This window comes from Xenopus laevis, chromosome 3L (genome assembly GCF_017654675.1).
Source record: "Xenopus laevis strain J_2021 chromosome 3L, Xenopus_laevis_v10.1, whole genome shotgun sequence".
Taxonomy (NCBI): Eukaryota; Metazoa; Chordata; class Amphibia; order Anura; family Pipidae; genus Xenopus; species Xenopus laevis.
The window spans coordinates 145,328,344-145,349,474 of NC_054375.1; the positions used below are offsets into that span (position 1 = coordinate 145,328,344).

At 40.9% G+C, this 21,131-nt stretch overlaps 1 protein-coding gene and 6 non-coding genes across 7 annotated transcripts in view; 2 read left to right on the forward strand and 5 right to left on the reverse strand.

The window, feature by feature from the left end:
- Positions 1–21,131, reverse strand: part of LOC108710640 (hepatic lectin) — a 77,191-nt gene that overhangs the window by 53,120 nt on the left and 2,940 nt on the right. The window lies entirely within an intron of this gene.
- On the reverse strand, positions 517–589 carry trnav-cac. Its single transcript has one exon. It is a non-coding gene; the product is annotated as a tRNA-Val (tRNA).
- On the forward strand, positions 5,734–5,805 carry trnam-cau. The gene has a single exon. It is a non-coding gene; the product is annotated as a tRNA-Met (tRNA).
- trnan-guu lies at positions 7,924–7,997 on the reverse strand. Its single transcript has one exon. It is a non-coding gene; the product is annotated as a tRNA-Asn (tRNA).
- Positions 13,890–13,961, reverse strand: trnae-cuc. Its single transcript has one exon. It is a non-coding gene; the product is annotated as a tRNA-Glu (tRNA).
- Positions 16,422–16,493, forward strand: trnam-cau. The gene has a single exon. It is a non-coding gene; the product is annotated as a tRNA-Met (tRNA).
- On the reverse strand, positions 19,132–19,205 carry trnan-guu. Its single transcript has one exon. It is a non-coding gene; the product is annotated as a tRNA-Asn (tRNA).

The window sequence follows — 21,131 nt, forward strand, 5'->3', positions numbered from 1 at the left end:
AATCTCACCCTGAGGAATCATATACTCATGTCTCTATGGTGGTGGAGGTGATAATGGTGATACCAACTCTGCCATCTCTAGCTGAGGGTTTTATTATACAAACCATGTCACACTGTTCTTCTGCTGGTGGCTGCTTACATATAGTTCTCTACACTTAAAGCAGAGGGTTATCATTGATGGTACATGCCATAGCATACCATGTACATACTAGGCTTGAATTAATATCTTTACCTGCTTCATTACCAAAGTAGAGGCATTATAATCTGAAGGCTGTTCAATCCTCACACTGGGCACTGTTTTGGCATGCTTCCTTATTTCTATAGAAAACGTTATGCCAGATATTCTTAGATGCTTTCTTTGTTATCATTATTCTTTTTTTAAAATAACAAATTAAATGCCACAAAAGTTAAAATGCTGGTCAGACATGGTTTAAAGGATCCAATGAGTATTATGGGTGTCAACAGCATTTATATTTGGAGTGCACATTTAGAAATAATTCATAATGAAAAGTAGACTTGTTTCTGCCCGGTTTCGAACCGGGGACCTTTCGCGTGTGAGGCGAACGTGATAACCACTACACTACAGAAACTTACATCCTAGCTGCTTCTTTGATTATAGTTTTAAGTTAAACTGCCCATATTTTTAAGAGATTAGTTTCCCGTAAAAGAGGAGATTTGTCACTGGGCGACTAATCTCCCTGAATCTGCCCATGTGCCGTTACCCTAAGTATGATGTAGAGAGTGATATTCTGAGACAAATACAAATTCATTTTCATTCTTTATCATTTGTGTTTTTGAAGTTATTTAGCTTTTTATTCAGTAGCTCTCTGGTTTACAGTTTCAGTGATCTGGTTGCTCGGGCAAAAATTACCTTAGCAACCATGCATTGATTTAAATTAGGGACTGGAATATGGATATGGAGGCCTGAATAGAAAGATGAGTAAGAAAAAGTAGCAATAGTAATAAGTGTGTAGTCTAACAAAGCATTTGTTTTTTAGATGGGGTCAGTGACCCCCGTTTGAATGCTGGAAAGAATCAGAATAAGACGGAAACTAATTAAAACACTTTAAGGAAAATGATGAAGACCAATTGAAAAGTTACTTAGATTTGGCAATTTTATAACATACTAAAAGTTTTCTTGAAGGTGAACAACCCCTTTAATTTCTTTGTATTTTTCAGGCATTGTGCTGATTTTTAAATCCACCTCAGCTGGCCACCCAGCAAGTCGTTCACTCTACCATTTAAAGTGTCATTCTTGAACCAACAATTTTAGCTGTAGTACTGGTGTGTAAGCAGCTATCTCATTGTGCCTGTTTCTGTGCAGCGAGAGCCAGCATGTTGCAATGGAACTGTTTTAAGATAATCTAATGTAACTACTCAATGTGGTTTGGGTGAGCCTGACTTGGATTTTTTCTATTGACTGCTATTATCATATCTACAATGGGAGCTTTTTTTTTAGCAATGCAGGTGTCAGGGAGCTGTAGATAGGCTTCTGAGGGGAAAGGGAGGGGGTAGATATTGCTACAACTTGCAGTGCAGCAGTATAAAAGTGACTAATTAGAGATTATACCACAAGTCACATGGCTGAGGGCACCTGGGCAACTAAGAAAATGTCTAGTTCAGTGGTGTAACTACCGGGGGGAGCAGGGGATGCAATTAGGCCAGGGCCCGCACCCCCGCAGGGCCCCACGGCAGTCATGTGCCCACTGGAGTTGGCTGCAGCTGCACGGACAAGGGTGGGGGCGGGGCCCGGCTGCACTGCCCACACCAGGGCCCGTCCCCACCTAGTTCAGTCACTGGTCTAGTTCCATGTAAGATTTCAAAATTAAATATAAGAAGTCTGTTTGATGTTCAAAAAAATGGATTTGAATGCAGGATTCTGCTGGAGGAGCACTAATAAATGTTAAAAAAAAAACATGCTTTCCCATGACAGCATCCCTTTAATATTACTGGTTGGTGCCTTTTGTTACTCTTGGTAATGTGCCACAAACTGTCACCCGAGGCAAGATTCCCAAGTGACAGTGGGACATCAGTTGGGTAACAAGAAGTTTCAAGTGGCCCAACAGCTATCATTTTAAAGCCCCCTAAACTTTTAAGAAAGAGATATTAGATTATATATAGTGATGGGCGAATTTGCGCCGTTTAAGGGATCCTATACCTGTATATTATATTAATATTCTATTTGAAAGCCTCTTACAATAGTCATCACCAGCAATGTAGAAAAAGTAAAAAAATGTATTTAGTGGTACATAAAACAAGCCTAATATGTTTCTTGCCTATTGGGGTATGAGGGGTAAATATGGTATAAAGAACTTTGTCCTCTAACATGGGCTAAGGACAATGTGCTTCATTACAGCTCTACTTGACTATTTTTATATTGTTTAAAGGGGTGGTTCACCTTTAAGGTAACTTTTAGTATGTTATAAAATGTCCAATTCTAAGCAACTTTTCAATTAGTTTTCATTATTTGTTTTTTATAGTTTTATAGTTATTTGTCTTTTTCTTCAGACTTTTTGCAGCTTTCAAATGGGCGTCGATGACCCCTTCTAAAAAACATACACATGTAGGGGTAGATTTATCAAGGGTCGAATTTCGAAGTTAAAAATAATTCGGAATTCGACCATCGAATTGAAATACTTCCACTTCGAATATCGAAGTCGAATTTTTTTTTTCATCGACTTTGGGTATCCTGCCGTCGAAGTAAAATCGTTCGAAGGATGTCAGCGATCGATCGAATGATTTTACTTCGACTTCCAGAAATTGCTCTAGAAGGTCCCCATAGGCTAACATAGCATTTCGGCAGGTTTAATTTGGCGAAGTATTGAAATCGACGTTTTTTTAAAGAGACAGATGAATGGTCAATATTCGAACGATTTTATTTCTAATCAAATTTGAAGTCGAAGTTGTGGTATCCTATTAGATGGTCGAAGTATCCAAAAAACTTTGAATTTTGAATTTTTTTACTTTGAAAATTCCCTCAAATTTACTTCGACCCTTGATAAATCTACCCCGTATTGTTATTGCTATTTTTTATTACTCTTTCTATTCAGGCCTCTCCTATTCATATGCCTATCTCTTATTCAAATCAATGCATGGTTGCTAGGGTAATTTGGACCCTAGCTTCCAGATTGCTTAAAATGCAAATTGAAGAGCGCTGAAAAAAAAAGCTAAATAACTTAAGAACCTTTAATAATAAAAAAATAAAACCAATTGCAAATTGTCTCAGAATATCACTCTCTACATCATACTAAAAGTTATATCAAAGGTGAACAACCCCTTTAAGAGTGAGATATATGAGAAATTATGAGAGAGTTAGTTTTCCCTTTAAATTTAATCTTCAGAGAATATTACTGTCTGGCCCAGGATACTATAGTATTCTGGAAGGAACAGGCAGTCAATCCATTCCAATGACCCAGCTCACATATTAGAGCTCACTTCCTGCAGGAAGGATATCCTGTAGAAAGGTATTTAATTGTTATGAAAATGTAAGGATTGTTTCTCTCTGAGCAGAACACAGCAGGAAGTCTACATGTTTGTAGAAGAAACGCCCAGAGGGTCTGGCACTGAAATTCATTTTTCAAAAGAGGAAACAGATTTTTTTTTATATTTAATTTTGAAATCTGACATGGGGCTAGACATATTGTCAGTTTCCAAGGTGCCCCCAGTCATGTGATCTTTTAAAACTATGTGACACACACCGGTCCTATATTTGTTATTCAGAAGTAGCCACTTAAAGAATTAGAGTGGCCGAATCCTAACCACTAGACCACCAGGGAGAGACGTGACTGGTTTTAAAGGACGTTGATGTTACTCAAAAACAAGCAGTTAAAATAGGACAACATTCTGTACTGGATTATTCATCTGGGGCTCAGAGTTCATACTGTATATGGTATTCACTATGTATAGACCATCACAATAGATATTACTTCAACACATTTTAACATTTGTTGTATATTGTATTTATACCAGGGGTGTCCAACCTGCGGCCCGAGGGCCGCATGCGGCCCAGGATGGATTTGAATGCGGCCATGTGTGAATTTCCGCCTATCCAGGAAACGTCATGTTGCAATGTCACACACAGACAGCGTATGTATCGGGTCACCAGGCCCGGACTGGCAATCTGTGGGTTCTGGCAAATGCCAGCGGGGCTGTTATAAGGTGCCATAGAAAGTCAGTATTTAGTGGGCTGCTGGGGACTGTTTGGGCCTCTGTGTGGGCTGATTGGGCCTCTGTATAACTGAAATTCCAGGGCACTAATTGTGTGCATGTGTGCTTTAAATTTTACATGGGGTGTGCGGTGTGTGGCTTCCTAGAGCGCTCTGTTACTTACTAAGGCAGGTAAGCATTCTTCAGCGGTATCGCCCGATATGCTAGGGATATATGCAGCGCCTACATTTGTGAGCAACTTTTTTCAAAAATGAACACACTAAGAGTAAAATTAGAACCAAATTATCTGATGAGCACCTGGAGAATTCCCTGAGAATTGCAACTACTTCCATTCAACCTGATATTGATACATTAGTTTCTCAAACACAATGTCAAAAATCCCATTAGGTTTATGATGCCCTCTTTTCTTTTACGTTTACAATAAAATAAATAAAAAGTTGGCTTTAGTGTTTGTGTGTATTCCGAGTGTGGCCACAGAACATTTTTCTTCTTCCAATGTGGCCCAGGGAAGCCAAAAGGTTGGACACTAGTGATGTGCGGGCCGACCCAAGGCCCGCGGGACCCGCGGGTTTACCCATGGGTCGGGGGGGTTCGGGCTGACCCCTGGACAAAATGCACTGGTCGCGGGCGCGTGCGGGTCGAGCTCTCCTCCTGCTCTCCCTGCCCGCGACCTAGTTCTGCTGGCTTCTGGCGCCGGAATTTATAGACTTCCGCCTGCCCCGCCCCGCCCCTTTTGTGACGTCACTGTGTCCCGGGGTGGGTCTATAAATAAAGGGGAGCATCGGGCCCGGGTCGGATGCGGGTAGGGAGCGGGCGGGTTAGGGTCAGGTGCGGGTCGAGAAATTCTTGACCCACACATCACTATTGGACACCCCTGATTTATACTATATTTGAAAGCCTCGTAAAATACTCATCACCAGTAATGTAGAAAAAGTAAAAAAAATGTATTTAGTAGTACATAAAACAAACAAGCTTAATGTGTTTCTTGCCTAATGGGGTTATGGATGAAAATAGCTCTGTTAATTTTGAAGAAGACCATGACGTGGATCAACGCACTGTGTATACTTGAACCTTTAGACATATGGGGATTGTGGGATAGCAGAGTGTGAACATCATGATAGATGTGGCCCAGGTAGATACACAGAGGCAGCCGAAACCAACCAGAAATCGCTTCTATCGTAAACATCCCTGGGTGGGCTTGAACCATCAACTTTTCAGTTAACAGCCAAACACGCTAACCAATTGCACAACACAGGCAAACATGATGGTGTTTGAGCATTAGCTCCAGCAGTTGGTTCCTGAAGCACAGATAGTTTTTTGCGCATGTGCAGTCACCTCCGATATGGGAGTCTCAGAGTCAGAGCACATGCTGCACATTGATATTACTTGTGGCTCAGTGTTAGTGGCAGATAACAGCCAATATTATTCTTTTAAGAGGCTATACAGATGGGGGTTGGGGTAATATAGTGAGTTTTTCATACTGTTAATACATTTACACCTATTTGTAAAATGGTCAGCAGATTTTAGCATAACCATATGTATTGAAATAGAAGCATTGCCATCAAGCAGCAGAGTGGCGCAGCGGAAGCGTGCTGGGCCCATAACCCAGAGGTCGATGGATCAAAACCATCCTCTGCTAATTTTTTTTTTTTTTTAAATATTTATAGTAAATATTTAATACTCTTTATAATGCAATTACAAATTGATTCCTTTTTGTCATCTTGTAATAGGGGGCCTTGTGCTAGCCACATTGGCTAGTCACAGCTCCCTGCTCTTTCAGGGTATCTTACTGACCTACTATCATAGGTATCTTACAAGACCTTTGGTGGAAATGGGCCTAATGGCTGGATGGCCTGATGGCTGGAACCAACTAGTGCTAAATTCCGCTGAAATATCCTATGGTAATCAGAGGGAAGGGAGGGGGTTCCTCCAATATGAGGTCCAACACTAGGTAACTTGCTCCAGGGCCATTTAACCAATATGGCTCCTCCATACTGAGACAGCAATCAACTGGCCTATGTATGGGGCATGCCCTCCTATATCTGGCCAAATATTGGTCAGATATGTATTGAGCAGATTAGTGAATCCCATTGGGTGAGTACCTCATAAACTAATTTTTGTAATGTGATTACTGAGGCCATCGGTATTTTTGGGCAACATTTCACATTTGACTAGTATATCTGGTCTTTCTGGAATGTTGGTTGGTATGAGCTTCTATTTTGTATAGAGAATTTTGCACATTCAGGGTTTTTGTTCAGCTTTGCAAAAAAAATGAAATGCTGGAGGTTTGAAAAGTTTAGACTAATTATAATCTTTCTCTTTATTATAATAGATAGTAGTTATTATTGTGCTGGTGGCATAGCCGACTAAGATGGTTGGACACTTGATTGAATGGACAACAAAAAAGCTCTGTTTGGTGAAATAAAAGTAAAACAATAAAAAATATTTTAAAAAAAAAGCACCGGCAGAAGATACAAGACAGTACAGATGAAAATAAAGGGTCCAATGATGCTCCACAAAACAGATAATGGTAAGTAGAATACATTATGGTGCTAATCTGAGATATACTGTGTTGCCTTAGCCAAGAGAAGCATTTTGCAAATGTAGGAAATAGTTCTGCCTTACCCTTTAATTGGTGTCTTTGGTGGCTGTGTTGCATATATATCATATTAATAGGGTAATCTGTCGTAAGGACCCTTCATGTCAAATGGTCTGCTGCTTGCGGGCTGCTAGTGTGAGTAAGGAATGCTCCAAATGTACCTATTACTCTGGTTTTATGGTGTTGGATCTTGTGTTTCTTCATTTCAAGCCAAATGACAAACTGCATTTATTACAATTAAATAAGGAGGGGTAGATCATTTCTTTCCATGAGAATCTGGAATCGGTGATATTGCCAAATCCTAACCAATAGACCACCAGGGGGGGATAAATTCACATTTGAAAGCCACACCATATTGTTTTTACTGTTATATCATTTCCCTTTGTGGAGGGCAGAGACTTGCTAAATGGACCTTGACACAGGTACTGACTATATTAAGCATCAATCTTTCTAGAGGGGCACATACACTGTCCTTACTCAGAGGCAAACAGAATAGGACTAGTTGTACCTCCTGCCACTGCTCTCTGCACTGAAGGCTGGATTTTTAATCTGGGGTTCAGTGCAGAGACCAGAAACCCCTGGGGTGCAAGCACTGTGTAAGTGATTAGTTACATAGTTGCATAGTTAAGTTGGGTTGAAAAAAGACCAAAGTCAATCATGTTCAACACCTCCAAATGAAACCCAACTCACATACCGACACACACACAAGGCCAAAGTCCAAGTGTTTTTATACAGGTCATGGAACTCCAAGGAGACTTCTTCATCCTTACTAGCACTGTGTTTCTTGTTGGCTCTATATAAATAAATGATGATGATGATACTTATATTATGCAACAGGAGGCACTTTATTAATTATAATACACAAGTGGTGTATTAAACATTTATCTTCCATTGGCCCCAGCAATATACGGTATGACACAGTAACAATAGAAATATGTATCTCACAGGCTCCAGCACCATATGGCCACCATTTCATTATACAGCTGGGATGGCTAGTTGGCCAGCTGTGTTAGCTCAGCACTGGATCTGTTAATTCTGAAGAAGACGATGACGTGGTTAAACAAACTTGTATACATGAATCTTAATTATGGGGTGATTGTAAGATAACAGAGTGTGGCCATGGTAGATACACAGAGGCAGCTGAAACCAAAGAGAAATCGTCCCTGGGTGGGCTTGAACCACCAACCTTTCGGTTAACAGCCGAACGCGCTAACCGATTGCGCCACAGAGACAGACATAATGAAACACCAGCATTAGCTACAGCAGTTTGGTTATAAAATACAGATATTTTAGCTCCAGCAGTTGGTTCCTAAAAAAGGAATCAACATCATAAAACAAGAATGATGATCAGGCCCGGACTGGCAATCTGTGGGTTCTGGAAAATGCCAGAGGGGCTGCTATAAGATGCCATAGAAAGTCAGTATTTAGTGGGCTGCTGGGGGCTGTTTGGGCCTCTGTGTACCTGAAATGCCAGGGCCTATTTTAATTCTCAGTCCGGACCTGATGATGATTGGATGCCACTGGATCAGCCCTATGGAAGAAGAAATGCTTAAATTGTTACATGCTGTATTGCTAATGGTTCCTCCACATCCTCACAAGCTTTCATGACATATAAGCTATTATTAAATACTCTGTATTGTAATACTCTGTATTAATGTATGCCTCAAAAAAGCTGTCTGGTTAATATCAGAGTGAATGTGAATGGTTCAAGTCAGGACTAGTGATTCTACTGTTTTCAAGAAAAACTTGTGAAATTCGAACGTTTTCACGAAAAAATAGAGCAATTCGAACATTTTCACTGAAAAATCTAGCAATTCGAACCTTTTCACAAAAAAATCAAGCAATCGAACCTTTTCACGGAAAAATCTTCAAAATCGTACATTGACAGCAGCGAATTTTCACCGGCGAATTTTCGCTGGAGGTTCGTGAATTTATTCGTCTGCTAAATGCGGGAATTCGCCGCAAATTCGTGCCAGGTGAATTTATTTGCCCATCACTAGTCAGAACCAGGGGGAACTTTGGGGCCAGGCTCTATTTGAGTAAGTATTTATTTAAATCCAAGAGAGACTTCATGGGCGAGAATCATATATCCCTAGTGGAGAATCATATGGTAGACGAGCGAGAATATATGATCATTATATTTGATCATTATTTTATATAGGATTATATATATATATGATACATATATGACATATATGATTAAAAGAAATATTACAAATGGAATACCAGGAGTTTAATAACCAGCAAGATGTTCGGAGAGAAACAGGCACTTTATTGAATTGACAACTCAAATGCTTTGTTTGGTGTTATAAAACACAAAAACTAAAAACAGTACTAGCAGGGAATACAAAACAGTACAGATTAAAATATAAGGGTATATATATATATGTATGTTTGCACTAATTTGGGGATAATAGTGCCTTAGCAAAGAGAAGCATTTAGCGAACAGATCTGCCTTACCCTTTAATTGGTGTATTTGGTGACTGTGTCTTATATATACATCATACTAACATCTAGGAGATGCTACAGATAGATATTCAGTAGGTTTTTTGTTACTTGTCTTCAGGATTTTTGTGAGAAATCTAATTCTGAACCAACGTTCCCTTGTTTTCTTAAGAACTGTTAAAAACTTGTCGAATTAAAGACATGTAAAATAGTCAGTAGATTCTGGCATAACCATATATATTGAAATAAGAGCTCACTCTTCAAGCAGCAGAGTGGCGCAGCGGAAGCGTGCTGGGCCCATAACCCAGAGCTCGATGGATCGAAACCATCCTCTGCTATATTTTTTTTTTTCTTTCTAAATGCAATTACAAGTTGTTTCATTTTTGTCCTTTTGTAATGGGAGGCCTTGGGGGGCATATTCACGAGCCACATTAGCTCCCTGCTCCCTGCTCTTTTAGCATGCTGTAATGGGTATTTTATTTGGTGGAAATGTGCCTGGTAGGATTTGTCCTTTGCTGGAGCCAACTAGCGCTGAGTACTACCAAGAGATCCTTTGGTAAACAGAGGGAAGGGAGGGGGCCCCTTTAACCAATATGGGTAGTCCATACTGAGACAGCAATCAACTGGCCTATGTATGGGGCATGCCCTCCTACATCTGGCCAAATATTGGTCAGATATGTATTGAACAGATTAGGCAATCCCATCGGATGAGTACCTCATAAACTCCTCTTTTAATGCATTTACTAAGGTCATCTGTATTTCTGGGCAACATTTCACATTTGACGAGTATATCTGGTCTCTCTGGAATGTTGGTTGGTATGAGCTACTATTTTGTATAGAGAACTTTTTTAGAGCGCGTTTTTGCGAGAAAAAAAAACAATGCTGGAGGTTTGTGTTCGAAACGTTTAGACTAATTATAATCTTTCACTTTATTATAGATAGTACTTAATATTGTGCTAACTAAGATGGTTGGAAAGAAAGAAGGCACTTGATTGAATAGACAATACAAAAGCTCTGTTTGGTGTTATAAAAGTAAATAAAAAATATAAAAAACAACACTGGCAGAAGATACAAAACTGTACAGATGAAAATAACATTTAGACTGTAAACCCTATGGGTTAGGGTCCTCCAGCCTTTTGTCTCCTTGACACTGAGCATTTCATCTGTATTGTATTAAATGATGCACTTATTGTTACTTTTTATTTCAATGACCCCTTGTTTGTTACTTCTAATTTATTGTTTTGCTGTACAGTGCTTTGTCCTCAAGGAGAGCTATACAAATAAAAATATACATACATACATACATGCAAATAAAGGGTCCATTTTAGTGCTAATCTGAGATATACTATAGTACCTTAGACAAGAGAAACCTCTTGCAAATGTAGGAAACAGTTTTGTCTTACCCTTTAATTGGTGTCTTTGGCGACTGTGTCTCATATATATATATCTTATTAACATCTAGGAGATGCTACAGATAGATATGCATTCAGTAGGATTTTGTTACTAGTCTTCAAGATTCAGGAGGGGAAGTAGGGGACAAAAGGGTAGGGGGGTGGTCTACAACTGATCCAAAACAACAGATTCTCCATTTTGGCTGAAGATGCTGGGGAGGAAAGCTCTGAACTGATGTGCAGTGTTGGACTGGCCCACAGTTATACCAAGAAAAGTCCCGGTGGGCCCAGGTGTCAGGGGGCCCTTGTGCTGCTAACATTTGGCCTATTTCATGGCTATTCCCTATTTCAATGAGAACTAAGTGGCTTAATAGATGGAATAATAGATTATAGTATTATAGTATGTAAAGAAAAGAGACTAGGAGAATAGAGATTGAGTGAGGAGAGGAATAATAATAGTACTGAGAGTGGGCCCCTGGTCTAAGGTTACTTGGTGGGCCCGTGGTGAAATGTTTTTGGGTGGGCCCCTGGTGTCCCAGTCCGACACTGCTGATGTGTATGGAGTAGGCAGACTCAGGGCACCTGGGAGGCAGTGGCTCTAATACGGGTGGTGGGGGGTGCAAGGAAGGAAAGGCAGGTTTTAATTATAGGGAATTCAATTATTAGAAAGGTGGATAGGGTAATCTGTCATAAGGACCCTCCATGCTGAATGGTCTGCTGCTTTCCGGCTGCTAGTGTGACCAAGGTGTGCTCTTAGAGCGCAGCCCAAAATGTACCTATTGCTCTGGTTTTATGGTGTTTGGTTGCAGTGTCTTTAGGTGCGCCCATACATTTGGGGTATAGTTTAGTCAGTACATATTGCAGAGTGATATTTAGGGTTTTTTTTAAGTTGTCATGGCAACTATGGGGATACATCTTTCATTTGATCTTTTTTTCCTTCATTTCACGCCAAATTACAACTTCTACAGGGATTTAATTTATTACAGTTATATAAGGAGGGGGTAGATAATTTTCTTTCCCTGACTGGGAATTGAATTGGCTGGAGAGCGCCTGAAGCCTAACAACTAGACCACCAGGGGGCGATGTCACAGAATGATAAATTCACATTTGAAAGAAACACCATATTGTTTTTACGGTTGTATCATTTCCCTTTGTTGAGTCAGAGACTTGCTGAATGGACCTTGATGCAGGTGCCGACTATATTAAGCATCAATCTTTCTAGAGGGGCACATACACTGTCCTTATTTAAAGGCAAACAGAATAGGACTAGTTGTACCTCCTGCCACTGCTCTCTGCACTGAAGGCTGGATTTTTAATCTGGGGTTCGGTGCAGAGACCAGAAACCCTTGGGGTGCAAGTGCTGTGTAAGTGATTAGTTACATACAGTAGTTACATAGTTAAGTTGGGTTGAAAAGAGACCAAAATCGATCAAGGTCAACCCCTCCAAATGAAACCCAGCGCACATCTATACTACTATATTATAGAAGAAGCTCAAGGTTAAAGCGATTCTGTTATTAGGGTTGTAGAATGTTTACACAGAACAAGGAACACATTTGTTGTCTCATGTCACAAGTATTCCTAGTGCAAGGCCAAGAAAGTCACAACAGTTTCAAAAACTTACTGCACAGATACCAGATATTATGGACACTGTGCTGACACAGTAAATGCACCTTATTTGGCTATTGTACTGAGACTGTGAGTCTGTCCCTAAAATGGAAATAGTGGCAGTTATGCTAAAACAAGAATGATGATTGGATGCCTCTGGATCAGCCCCATGGAAGAAGAAATGGTTAAATTGTAACATGCTGTATTGCTAATTGTTCCTTCTATGTCCTCACAAGCTTTCAGAATGTATGAACTATCATTTAATACTCTGTATTAATGTATACCTCAGGTAAAGCTGTCTGGTTAATATCAGAGCAAATTCGAATGCTTTAAGTCAGGCCCACAGGGAATTTTGGGGTCAGGCTCCATTTAAGCAGGTATTTATTAAAATCCAAAAGACACTTACTCATTGTTGGCGAGAATCTTATATCCCTGGTGGAGAATCACATGGGTAGTGAGAAAATATAATAATATATGACCATTAAATTTGATCATTATTATATATATATATATATATATATATATATATATATATATATATATATATATAGGTAAGTAGATGCCGGTGCATATGTGTATATATATATCTATATATATCTATATATATCTATATATATATATATATATATATATATATCTATATATATATATATATATATATATATATATATATATATATATATATATATATATATATTTAAAAGAAATATGGCAAATGGCACACTAGGAGATTAATCACCAACAGGATGGTTGGAGAGAAACAGGGCACTTGATTGAATTCTAAAGCTTTGTTTGGTGTCATAAAAGTAAAACACAGAAACAAAAAAAAACAGCACTGGCAGAGAGTACCAAACATATTTATATTTAAATAAAGGGTCCAAAGATGGTAAACAGATAAAGATAAGTAGATTGTTGCACTATTTTGGATAATAGAGAAGCATTTAGCAAACTGTTGCGCCTTACCCTTTAATTGTGGTATTTGTGCTACAGATATTCAGTAGGTGTTTGTTACTTGCCTTCAGGATTTTGGTCAAAAATCTAATTTTGAACCAATGTTCCCTTGTTTTTGTAAGAAATGTTCAAAACCTGTGGAATTCTAGGAAGAACTGCCTTCAGAATTTTGTGTATAAGAAAGCAAGAACATCGCTTCCAAACTGCATGTTCAGTACTTACAGTATATCGTTTGTGGATAAAGTGGGGATGTTTAGAATGATAATCAGCAGGGTATGCACTTAGAGCGCAGCCCAGGGGTGTAACTTGGTAGCGTCAAGCCACCCAGCCAAAATATTTACTGAGGGGGCAGACGCAAACAGTCCTCTTCCCCTGGCCCCCCTCCCGACCCACTCACTCCGCACCTCCAAGGTCGGTACTTCATCAGTATTTTAAAGGTAAACGACGGGTCGGGAAAGGGGAACTATGATACAGCAGACTCCATGGTCTGCCCCCCCCATGGCAGTAGGGTCTGCTGTATAGGTAGTCTTTAGGTGCACCAATACATTTGGGGTATTGTTTAGTCAGTAAAAATGGCAGAGTGATAATTAGCAGGTTATTTTCAGTTATCATGGCAAGTATGGGTAGAAATCTAAATTTGGATCATTTTTCTTTATTTGAAGCCAAACTGCAAACTTCTACATATTATTCATTAAATACACTTAAATAAGGAGATATTAGGTTAAAATGACTTTCCCTGACCGGGAATCGAACCCGGGCCGCGGCGGTGAGAGCGCCGAATCCTAACCACTAGACCACCAGGGAGAGATGCCCCAGACCATTAAGTTCATGTTTAAAAGTCACACCATATCGTTTTACTGCTATACAATTTACCTCTGTGGAGGGCTGAGACTTGCTGAATGCACCTTGCCACAGGTACTGACTGCATTAAGCATCTCTCTTTCAAGAGGGGCACATACACTGTCCTTACTCAAAGGCAAACGGAATAGGACTTGATGTTTGGGCTTCCTTTGAATCAGAATTTTCCGGCTGCCCTGATCAACGAGCCGACCGATAACCAAATCTTCTGCTGATATCAGTCGGCTTGTCTCCCGCCCAGGCCCGGACTGGCAATCTGTCCATTCGGGCAATTGCCCGATGGGCCGCTTCTGATCCTAATCAGAAACTGTGCTGCAGCCGCATCGTCTCTCTCTCTCCCCTACTGACTCCGGCTGTTTCTGGAAGCCTGAGACAGTGGGACAAGCAGTTGGAATAGTTAGCTGGACATTGTATGTGGTTAGCCATCTCCCCCTCCTCCCCTCCTCCCGGCAGTGTACGATCCTTTCACTTTCGCTCTTGTGACCTTACTGCCTGTACTCCCCCCTCCTCTGCTCTCATCCCGTCTGTACACTCATTTCTTTGTTGTACTCAGGCTGGGGTGCATATAGTGATTACATTAAATAAATCAAATGCAGACTATTGTATTATCAATTGATTCATAAAACAAATGAAATATTAGTATGTATTAATATCAATGAATTGATTAAATAAATTAAATGGAGTACTGGTGTTTATAAAATGTGTGTGTCTGTGTATAAAGTAGAACACCAATTTTACGTTTTTCAGGGGACCAGAAAAACAAATGTAAAATCAGGGAAATGTGTTAAAGTAATTTTTTCTTCAAGTACTGAAAGGATATAATCACAGGAGCCGTTTTACATTGAGATACAATATTTAGTGTGTTAATAACAAGGGTTAAACTTTGCAGTGTTAATGTTACACTATGGGGGGCATGACTCTCTGTCACATACACAACCTAAAGCAACAAGTGATTGGTGCAGGACTGTATAAGGGGCAGACTAATTGGAATTGATTATTTAAAGGAAGAACCATGGCAAAATATGGACCTGATTAGTATTTTAAAAGTATTTAATGTGCCTATTCTATTTTCTTAAAATAGTTTTTTGTTAACATTTTGGTTTGGCACTTTGCCTTGTGGGCTTTTGTGAGTAAAGGAAGGCCCTCAAGCTCAGGTTTTCTGATGGGCCCCATTCCAACACTGGTGCCATTGGTGCAACTAGTCTTCTTGGTGGCCCTACCATTTGTCTGCTGCGCAAATACATGGGGAAGCTGTGAGTTATACTTGTGGGGCTGCCCTGAATTCCACCCCCACAGGACTACAAAGAGGGACGTTAGTCCTGGGTACTTGGGCAAACACATCTCTGCCTAGACTGGAAGCCGGGCAGACAAGTCACTTCTGAGCCACCCCCCCCCATACTTGACCCTAAGGCTAATGTCACACTTAGGTGATTTGTGTTGTTTGAAGTACATATCCCTCACTTCTTGCTCCTGTCGTTTTCGTTTATGTGCTGTAAACTGCATCTTTTTTAGTATTCTATAACATTCATATATCATTTATATCATTCTAATTTCTCCAGTGGAAATTTTTATATTGTTGGCCTCCCTAAACAAAAGTCCCTCTCCTCCCCTACTTTAGCCTGCAAGGGTGAGCATGCAGAAGAGCTCTGTGAGTTAATTCATTTCCATGCATAATCACTGCATTTGCCTGCCTGCTGACCAACTAATGACCTGCATGAATTTTTTGCAGTTTTACCCCAATATATGAGTGGATGAGTACAAGACCAGCGCATGTTTACAATAGGACTGCTTTGATTTTTTTGCCCCGGCTGCTTTTTACTCCCAGTCCGGCCCTGCTCCCGCCATACACGTCTATAACCTTAAGCCACAGTGGCCCTCTCATGCTATGACACAGTGACAGCAACTCTCAGTTCTCTCCATGCCTGTCCTTGTAACTACTACCCATAGGAGAAATTGCCAAGGTTGCTCAGCTGTTTTAGGCCAGCACTGACTCTGAAATTGGCTCTGTTAATTCTGAAGACGTTCAATGCACTGTGTATACTTGAACCTTTAGACATATGGGGCGATTGTGGGATAACAGAGCATGACCATCATGATGGATGTGGCCCAGGTAGATACACAGAGCCAGCAGTTGGCTCCTAAAACACAGATTTTTGCACATGTGCAGTCACCTCCGATATGGGACTGGAGTCTCAGAGTCAGAGCAATTGCTACACAATGATATTACTTGTGGCTCCGTGTTAGTGGCAGATAACAGTCAATGTTATTTGATAAGAGGCTATACAGATAGGAGTTGGGGTAATATAGAGTTTGTTTCATACTGTAAATATGTGTATATCTATGTGTAAACAGTCAGCAGTTTCTGGTTTAAACATATATATTTAAATAAGAGCTTACTCTCCAAGCAGCAGAGTGGCGCAGCGGAAGCGTGCTGGGCCCATAACCCAGAGGTCGATGGATCGAAACCATCCTCTGCTACATTTTTTTATTTAAAAAAAAATATATTTATGACAATTATTTTATACTCTGTATAATGCAATTACAAATGATTTCATTTTTGCCATTTTGTAGTGGGGGGCCTTGGGGGGCACACCAGCTAGCCTCCTTGGCTACTCATAGCTCCCTGTTCTTACAGGGTCTTACCTACCTACTGTAATAGTTGTCTTACAGAAATGGGGCTGATGAGATTTGTCCCTGGCTGGAACCAACTAGTGCTGAGTTCCACCAAGAGATCCTTTGGGGTAAGAGAGGGGGCTCCTTCAATATGAGGTCTAATACTAGGTAGCTTGCACCAGGCCCATTTAACCAATGTGGTTCCTCAATACTGAGACAGCAATCAACTGGCCTATGTATGGGGCATGCCCTCCTATGTCTGGATACATATTGGACAGATATCTATTGAACAGATAAGGGAATCCCATCAGGTGAGTGCCTCATAAACTTCTCTTTTAATGCATTTACTGAGGCTATCTGTATTTCTGGGCAACATTTCACATTTAAAGTCCAAACTATTTCTCTGTAGTCATAGGCCATATGATTAAGTGCTGGGTAAGCATGAAACGCGTTAGGCTGCGTGTGGGGTAATGTTGTATTTTAGATGTTACAATAAATATAGCATGACTACAGAGACATTCATTATACATTTTACACAGGGACTAAGTTTTACCTGCAACTTACTTGCTGCTTTCAAAGTTAAAACTCCCAAACATGGCTGCCCTTTTATTAGACACCAGTGGGATCACCTGACTATAGCTGGGAAGGGTGGGAGCTACAACATGGAGCTGGTCACTGCTCCTGTATAAACTATAACAAACAAGGGAAAGTTTTGCTCACCACTAATTTTTAAAACCATTAGGCGGGGGTGCAATGAGGCTGTGACCACAAAATACATATAGACAAATACAAGAATCCTTTGCACTCAACCCATTATAAATATATTTAAAACATTGAGACATTTTGTGTCTTAAGCAACTAAAAACTATGGCCAACTATGTCAAAGGCATCCTTGATACTGTCATGGGATGTTTTTATCATAATGCATCAGTTAATAGTGCTGTTCCAGAATTCTGCACTGAAATCCATTTTTCAAAAGAGCAAACTGATTTTTTTAATATTTAATTTTGAAATCTGACATGGGGCTAGACATATTGACAGTTTCCCAGGAGCCCCAGTCATGTGAATTGTGCTCTGATAAACTTCAGTCACTCTTTACTGCTGCACTGCAAATGTGAGTGATATTCCTACCTCCCTTCCCCCCCCCCCAGCAGCCTAACAACAGAACAATGGGAAGGTAACCAGATATCAGCTCCCTAACACAAGATAACGGCTTGCCTCTAAGGGTAAGGACACACTGGACGATTTGTGGCCAACGTTTTAAAAAAGTAAATTGCGGCGACAAGACGATCGTCTTTTTTGAACAGACGATTCACAGCGACTATTGGCACAGAGCGATTTGTATCCCATTACTCTGTGCAGTACGTGCTCCACCCAAACCGGAAACGGTTTGTGCTTCCCGCTGTAACCTGACGTCTTTACGTGCTTGCGTTCTTGCGTCATTGCGTTCGCATTGTAATTTGAATACAATTGCTGCTACTTATCTGTATGTGTGTGCGTGTCTAGGAGATTTCAGTGCTTTTCTAAGTACATGGTATTTCTGATAAATCGCTCGGAAAAGGGTCTCAGTGCGTTTTGGAGCTACTGTGGGCACAGGAGCTGGCGTCTTTTATTTGGTTTTGTTCAGAGACAAAACGAGCGATATGTCGCCACGATTTGCTTTTTAAAAACGTTGGCGACAAATCGTCCAGTGTCTCCTTACCCTAAAGGCCCCCATGCACAGGCTGATAAAAGCTGTCAACAGACCGAGTCGGCAGCTTATTGGCCCGTGTGACCAAAAGTCAACCAGATCTCGATTAGGCAGTTTAAAAAATCCTGTTGGATCGCAGCTGCATCTGTGCATCTATGTGGTCCTGCGATCTGACCACCCATATCGCATCCATTCTGATCCAATCGTTGGGCCCTAGGGCCCGAAATCGGATCAGCCCAATATCGCCCACTTCAATGTGGGCATATCGGGGAGAGATCCACTCGTTTTGCAATATCTCCAAATGAGCGGATCTCTACATCTATGGCCACCTTTACACAAGAGCATGGTTGCACTTGTACCACAGAGTAAATAAAGGACCTCTACAAACTTCTATTCCTTCCACTGGACCCAGCAATATATGACACAGTATTTTGATCAGTTGATGGCATAGTAACCCCAGCAATATGCATCACACAGGCTCTAGCAATATACTGTATATCCACCGTTTTATTATACCCTATCACTCTATGACACACTGATCCCAGCAACTCTTAGTGCCATCCCTCATAATTAACACCCATAGAAGGTGAATGCAGGAGGGGGCGAAGATGCCAGCTGGCCTAGGGTGCTCAGTTATCTTAGCCCAGCACTGGCACTGGCATCAGCTCTGTTAATTCTGAAGAAGACTATGAAATGGTTAAACACTTGTATATGTGAACCTTAATTATAGGGTGATTGAGACATAACAGAGTTTGGCCATGATGGCTGTGGCCCAGGTAGGTACACAGAGGCAGCTGAAACCAAAGAGAAAAACGTCCCTGGGTGGGCTTGAAGCACCAACCTTTCGGTTAACAGCCGAACGTGCTAACCGATTGCGCCACAGAGACAGACTTAATGAAACATCAGCATTAGCTCCAGCAGTTGGGGCATAAAATACAGATAGTTTTTGCGCATGTGCAGTTATCTGGGCTGGAGTCTCAGAGTCAGAGCACATGCTGCACAGTGATATTACTAGTGGCTCAGTGTTAGTGGCAGATAACAACCAATACTATTCTCAAAAACAGTTAGTAGCTTATGTATTAACCATCTATGTTAAAATAATGACACTACAGATCACAGCAGAGTGGTGCAGCGGAAGCGTGCTGGGCCCATAACCCAGAGGTCGATGGATCGAAACCATCCTCTACTACTTTTAATTTCTAAATACAGAAAACAAAATAATGCAATTACAAGTTGATTCCTTTTTTTTTTGTCATTTTGTAGCGGGGGGACACCTGCCATCCACCACTGTTGCTCACAGTTCTTCTTACAGGGTGTCTTACTAACCTAATATAATAGTTGACTTACAGATCTTTGGTGGAAATGGGGCTGATGGGATTTGTCCTTGGTTGGAGTCCACTAAATGCATTGAAGTGTACACCTTGTGGTTTTGCAGTCTAAACACCTCCTTTCCTATGAAATACCCCCACAAAACATTTTCTGTTCCTTCACATGGCAGTGGGCAACCAATGGGGCCCATCCCCATCAGGTGACAGTAATTAGCAAGCAATGGGTATTTCTACCTGTGTGAGTTCTGCGAGGGCCTAATCCGACCATGGCCATCCATTGCAGTCAGCCGCAAAGCCTTTGGGCAAGTTTGCAATAAGACGATGTTTTCCTCCATGTGAATGAGGGCTCTCCTCACTGTGCACTCTGCATGATAGAACTTCAGAGCAGGTAAGCTGAAACTACAAGCTATTGGTTTGCTGGGCAATTCTAAATGCCCCAGAGTGTTTTTATATCATTTATCTCCCCTCCTGGTGTTAAATGATGAATACGGGCAGGAGAAGTGGGTGAGTAAAGGAGCCTCAGAGGCCGGGTTTTGGACAAACCCCACGGAATCCTCAGGATAAAGTTCTGTTCTTTTTTTCCTTGACAAGCTGCTCGATGTAACAATGTGTTACAAAAACAGGCTGCTCATTAGCCATGCAAATTTGGCTGCAGTTAACAGCTTTCAGGTAGGCTGTGTGTTTAAAAGCAACGGTGACCTAAAGGAACTTGATATTTCCCTAAATGGAAATCTCTTAACAAGAAAAGGATGTTTCACCTGCAGTCAGGTCCGGACTGAGAATTAAAATCGGCCCTGGCATTTCAGGTACACAGAGGCCCAATCATCCCCCAACCAGCCCAATATATAATGACTTTCTATTACACCTTATAGCAGCCCCTCTGGCATTTGCCAGAACCCACAGATTGCCAGTCCAGGCCTGCCTTCAGTTCACATACAGCCTGTAAGTAGATAAGTCGAATAACTATGTTTTCCTTTAAGAAAGGCTTCGAATAACAAAATAAATGTACAGCCTGACTAATTCCTGTTATGGTCTTATGAGAGTTTGTTTGCAGTTTGCATCCTGTGCTGTAATCAATGCACAAGCTTTGTATATGGCTATTCATTTAATAGAATATCTCCTAAGGAGGATAGAGGTTCTAATTGTCTGTAGCCTGGTGGGTTTTTGGCCGTTAATGATTCACCTGCAGTATGTGTAATTAAACCACCGTGCTGTATGAGGCACAACAAGCTTGAAGCAGATAAGCTATATGGTTATACCCAGGCCCGGATTTAAAAATAGGTTGCCCCAAGGCCATCTCTGCTCATCGCCCCCCGGCATGCCTCTCCTTCTCTGTCCATGACCCCCTCCCCTTACTTTCCTCGTCCACGTCACCCTCCCCTTTCTGTCCCGTCCGCTTGTGCATGCAAGTATATGCACACATCTTGAATATGCGTATATGTGAATATGCACATGTGCAGCTTACTTGAATGTGGCTAGGTGGCA